The sequence below is a fragment of the Crotalus tigris genome, unplaced genomic scaffold (assembly GCF_016545835.1).
Source record: "Crotalus tigris isolate CLP2741 ecotype Arizona unplaced genomic scaffold, ASM1654583v1 scf7180000019068.10715455, whole genome shotgun sequence".
NCBI classification, from domain to species: Eukaryota; Metazoa; Chordata; class Lepidosauria; order Squamata; family Viperidae; genus Crotalus; species Crotalus tigris.
In genome coordinates this window covers 10,191,518-10,197,517 of record NW_024097358.1, presented here as the reverse complement: position 1 = coordinate 10,197,517, position 6,000 = coordinate 10,191,518, and the positions used below count along the sequence as shown (strand labels likewise).

At 40.2% G+C, this 6,000-nt stretch overlaps 1 protein-coding gene across 4 annotated transcripts in view; it reads left to right on the top strand.

Moving 5' to 3' along the window:
* Positions 1–551: 551 nt before the first annotated feature.
* Positions 552–6,000, top strand: part of ZNF385C (zinc finger protein 385C) — a 276,051-nt gene continuing 270,602 nt past the window's right edge. For 2 of the 4 annotated variants that reach the window (XM_039359015.1, XM_039359012.1), the window contains exon 1: positions 552–760. The gene's annotated coding sequence lies outside the window, so the exon portion shown is untranslated. The remainder of the gene's footprint in view (positions 761–6,000) is intronic. The other 2 variants (XM_039359010.1, XM_039359008.1) reach the window with 1 other exon arrangement.

Here is a 6,000-nt window from a genome sequence, read left to right as displayed (position 1 = left end):
GCTTTCACAAGACATGTGTTGAGTAATCGTTCACTGAAGTAGGAAGCCAGCTGGGGAGGTAGGGAAAATTTCACCCAAAACATCTGGAGAACAAGCTACTGCCTCAGGATCCATTGACTATGATCTCATTCAGTTCAATGATAGGTCAGGCTTTGGATATGGAGTGATATGAGCACTACATGCACAAAACATGTATTATTTTAACCGTCCTGAATCAACTACGGTACCTCTCAATTTAATTAGATTCATATAATATTTTCAGACGGGTCTGTGTGTGTCCGTTCTCATTCATAAATTTATAAATTTGCATTACGCACTCCATTATTAGTAATTTTCTCCCTACAGATTAAGCATCTAAACTTTGCAGAATATGCGGCAAGTTGTCAATCATTTTGGATATATTTTCTGCGCCTGGTTGGGTTATTCTAACAGACATTCTCACAGCCTGCCTGGATGAATGAAAGCAACCTTTTTATATACAGCATGAATGCAAACATTTTCTCCTTTAGGACTAATTGATGCAGCTGTCGCAGTCCGCACGTTGCCCGGGTTGGCGTTCCAACGGCGGCGAGAGGCGAGGGATCAGCAACACCCTCAAGAGGCGGGATAACGCGCGTGCGCGTCCCCTAGAGTCCTAGGAGGCAAGCTCGTGGCGTTTTCATCCGGTTTTTGCCCCGGCGCGAGTTGCGAGGTTACTACCTGTTCGTCTGGACAAGATAAGATGTTGCAAGCGATGCCTAGCTGAGCAGCAGCGGTCCAGGTAAGACTCAGGGAACGCGGCGCGGTGAGAAGGCGCTGTTGATTGCAAGGGGAGACTTCTCTGGATCCGGGTGCTTCTTGCATGCCGCCGCCTCCTTCTTTTTGAAGAAACCCATTTTACTTTGCAAAGCGAGAGAAGGAAATCCCTCTTTGCTTCCCCCGTTAACTTGTGAGCAGGTATGAGAGAAGTGTGCTTTTGCAACGTGCCCGAGCAATACTTTTATATAGGCGAAAAAGGGATGTTTTCGAGGCAGGGCAGAAAAATTCGTCTGCCTGTTCCTGTTTTCCGTTAAAACCATGTCAGTAAATACTCCATTCATTTTCTGCTTTCTTTCTATTACATTTATTCCCGGTCTCTTTTCTCTCAAGACGCTGACCTTCCCATTTGGTCTTCTCCGCAAAATTTTCAGGTATTTTGCCCTTTTTTCTTGTCTCTTTTGTCCATTTCTCTTTCATCCTTACAGTCTTTCACCTCCCTCTTAATATTTCCCCAACCCCCTTCTTACGAATGATTTGGGTTCTGTAAGTTAAAAGGGAAAAAAAATTAGAAAAGGATTTATGTAGTCCCTTCTTCAACCTGAATTTGGGGTTTTTGTTATTGTTTCTTTTGATTTTCCTATCAAAGTAGTAGTGTGTTTTTGATCAAGATTCTGTTAAAAGATTTTTATTCTGTATGGACTATAAATCATGTTTCCTGCGTGGAAGATACTCTGAGAGCCCAAGAGTGTAATTGTCCATTTGGAATGTTTGCTTTAGCATTTTTGACAGTATACAAGTCATTTTATAAAAGCTCTCTGCATTGGAAAACTTTCTAAAGACTTGTGTAGTGTTGTGAGATATTTTTGGATTTGAACTATTGAGGCCAAGGCAAGGCATTGAATTGAACTGAAAAGCATGAGAGGCCAAAATTGAATGAGTTCAACGAAATGGGCATTATTTACTTTATATGTTGGAGTATTTTGATCTGAAAATGATCTTTGCAAGTAATTTAGGACTTTTCAATTAGCAGGTAGTCCAAAACTTTATTATCAGATGCTAGTTTTCTAACTAACTTTTCTCATCTTGGCATCCTCCAGGTGTTAGCTGAACATTTTAATCCCAAAACATAGAGAGAGAGAGAGAGAGAGAGAGAGAGAGAGAGAGAGAGAGAGAGAGAGAGAGAGAGAGAAAGCCAAGTGAGTGGAATATGCCCTACATGGTGGAAACAAAATTGCAGTGCCATTTTGAAAATAATTCCATATCAATGATTTAAAGCTCACCTACCCTCTCCCAGCTTGCTACAATTATTATATGGACTTCCAAAATTTCATCTGTGTCTAATCTGAATTCATCTGTGTCTAATCATGTTTAGTGTAAGAACATATAAGCTTTTTGATTTAGAAAGGATCCTCAAATTGTTGAAAACCTTCACAGAGAATTATTCTGCTGGGAAATGTCTATGGACTGGTATAGATAACAATTGATGCACACAATACAAGTTTTTGTGGACAGGAGTTTGACTGGTTTAGATAATCACCTGACTTACCCAATCATAGCAGTAGGCATTTTACATTAGTAATCATTGGTAAATGTGGGTGGCAGAGTGTCAGATTAAGTATATAAAAGAATAATTAGGCTAATGAAAATGCCTTCTGTTTTCCTATTTAGTTAGATGGAATTTCTAGTATTCCTACATTAACAAGTATTTTTGGAAGAAGCTAGAAAAAATGTTCTCCTTGAAGGGTTAGTTGTAGCAGTTAAATGGAGGCTATTGTAAAATTTGGGATATTTCTTAACTTTCTAAATTTGGGATATTTCTTAACTTTCCAAAAGTGGTTCTCTTTGGCTGGGAATAAAATGTACCTGCATATGCTTTGAGAGCCCTCTATTATCATTAGTTGAAAACATGTTATTTGCTGCACAAATAAATCACATGAGTTCAAGCTAATGGTCATTTAGTGACCGTTCAAAGTTACAATAGAGCTGAAAAAAATGATTTATGACCACACCTTGCACTTACAACTGTCATAGCATCCCCACAATTTACAACTGTCATAGCATCCCCACAATTATGTAATCAAAATTAGATGCTTGGCAACTGGCAGATATTTATGAAAATTGCAGCATTCCAGGGTCATTTGATAGCCATTTGTAACCTTCCCAGCTGACTTTTGACAAGCAAAGTCTGAGTGGGGGTGGGGTGGGGAGCTGGATTTGCTTAACAACTAATTCACTTATTATCTGCAGTGATTCACTTAATATCTATAGTTTTTTGCAATGGCAAAAAGTCATACAATTAGGCACAATTCGCTTAACCATCTTGCTTAACAATGGGAATTCTGGTCTCGTGTCATAAATTGAGGATTACATGTATTATTGTAAATGTTTTGGGATAAATCCAGTTTTACCTTACTCAGTTGTGTACCTGCTGCAAGAATTGATTTAGTTGGCTTAATTTTTCCCAGTTGTTTCACAGAAATCAATTGCCTTAATTTTTCCCAACCTGATAATATCTGGATGTTGTAAATGTCAGTTCACACTTAGAGGATACCTGGTTAGAGAAGGCTGAATTTATCTCTATCCAGTTATACTCAAACTGCTGACTTATTTCTTCTTCTTTTGCATATATTCATGGTATTCCCTGGATATCTCCTATCCAAGAGCTAACCAGGTTAAATACCTTTGAAGCCCAAACAAAATCCAGCTAGTACTGAGAGACAGCCAAACTGCTCAGATAATAAACTCTTATCATGCCATCAAACACCAATAAGGCAGTGGGTTTTTAATAACATGCTGAGAATGGCTAGTGAGTGGCTCAGTGGAATATTTCTGATTTCAGAAGAGATATTACATTCAATTTGTGATGTACCTGGCTATGTTTCCTTTGAGGACAAATCCATACCTAACTGAAGCTAAACAAACACCTAATACTGACACTGGTTCAAAAAGAAGACTATAGTTCCAATTCTGCATCAGATTGTCTTCTAACTGGTTTCTTTGATTAATTGAAACTCTCAGCAGTCTGGCTCACAATAGCCTAAGCAGGGGTTCTCAACCTTGGCAACTTTAAGACTTGTGGATTTCAACTCAGCTTCAAAGCTGGCTGAGGAATTCTGGGAATTGAAGTCCACAAGTCTTAAAGTTGCCAAGGTTGAGAACCCCTGGGCCCTAAAGACTTTGGCTACTAATATGAAGCAAGAGTTTGTCACATATCTTTTACATGGCCCCCACTGGCTAAGACCTACAAAATTGAACAGTCTTCTTTGGGATTACACCAAAGCCATGAAAGTTCCTAATCAAAGATATTGCTGCTTTTAGAAAAGCAAATCAGGGGAATCTTCTTCCAGAAAATGTTTGGGTTGCTCTAATTCATTTCTGCTGCCAACAGTGTTTTCACTAGTATTTTTTAATTGAACATATTATTTTAAACCATGTATGTATAAAATCTACCTATCAGAAATGACTTAATCCATTTTGTTTCCTGAGGCAAAAAATCAGACAGCTGTACTTCTCTTAACTTACAGAATCGAAATAGACTCCCAGCTGAGTTTTATTTCAATCTTTTCTTCATTGCTTTCAAAGATTTCTTGCATCTGGAGGCAGCAGCTAATGATGGTAGCAACCTTACATACAACTGCCTTTCATCAGTAGTATCTGACCCCCAAATGTAGAACAAATAATCACTGGGTCATCATGTGAAGATTGCACTTTAAAAGTGGAGTCACTGTCTCTCAGCATTTAACTTAGTTCTTAGACAGGAGACCTTCAGGGAGTATTATGGTTTGCTAAAACTGGGAAATTTAAACACATCCTGAGAAAAGCTAGTGGCAAACCACCTTGAGCCCTGGTGCCAAGAAGTCTGCAGGTTTACATGCATATTACCTCTATGTTTATGAGAATTGACTAGCTTTAGAAGCCTATTAAAATCATATATCAAATCTCTAAATCAGCTTTCCTCAGACAGTTGCGCTCCAAATAATTTCAAATTATGGGAACTATAATTCCCAGCCAGTGGCTCCATTAATTTGGAATTCTGGGAGTTAATAACTGCAGTGTATTTGGAGGCATTGAGCTAGGGAGGGCTTCTTTAATCAGCTTCTGCGATAATCTTTGAGAAAAGCAGAACTATGCTAGCTAAGGATGACAGAAGATCGATTCCAGCATATCTGGATGGCTGCCCTGTCAATCAAAAGAATACCCAAGATATGCTTAGCCCCTTTTTATCTTTTGACTACTATATTTATCTCAGCATGTCTCCTTCATAATTGTTATTATAAACTGGAATAAAAAAATATCCAGGTAATCCTTGCTGTTTATGAAATTCTAGAACTGAGTTTTCACTATCCCTTTTATTGCCTTGCTGAGATACATCAACATAGCAACTGGCCTGATCTTAACATTTGTTGAATGAGTCATGGTTTCTTGAGACATAGGTCTTGTCTTGCTTATTATGAAGTTATGGTGCTAACTTCCTCAGTGAGTCATTCACTAGTTTTATGAACATACAATGAATCTGTAAGGACAGTTAGGAATTAAAGGTAAGATAATGATTAGAACTCCAAATCTCTTGTCCATATCCTTACTTTCCATATACCAAAGCTCAAAATCCTAGGCACATTCAGAATGTTACTTTCAGCTAGTGCAGTGATGACGAACCTTTTAGAGACCAAGTGCCCAAAACCTGCCTCCCACCCCTGCTCTGCCTCCTGCCTTGCCTGCTCCGCCCCTGCCCGCCCCTTGCTCCACCTGACCATAGGGCCATGCACTGCCTCAATGGTCTGCCGTAGCAGATCACCCAGGCAGCCCTGCAGCACCATGGCAGCCACACCCTCTGCCCATACCCCGTAGCATCATCTGCACGTTATGGAGCACGAGGGCGGAGTCTTGTCCCTGCTGCGCAGCTATGTCCTTGGCTGTGCTGCTCCATGCAGGCTGTGCCTGGGGGCGAATCTCCTCCAGGGGGGTTGCTGGAGAGGAGGGGGCCACAGGGGGAGGCGGGGCTGGGGCGATGGCGTGCGTGCTCACAGAGAGGGCTCCGAGTGCCGTCTCTGGCATGCGTGCCATAGGTTCGCCACCACTGAGCTAGTGCAATTTATATCTAGTTCAAGTGCTTGGTACTTCAGGAGGAGTCAAATTCACATGCACACTAAGCCACCAAACACTATGGGATCATTTACTTTCTTTATTCACACCACATGCTAAACCATTGGCCAGTAAAGTTCACACAACATTTCAAACCATTATCTAGTAAAGTCAATTCTA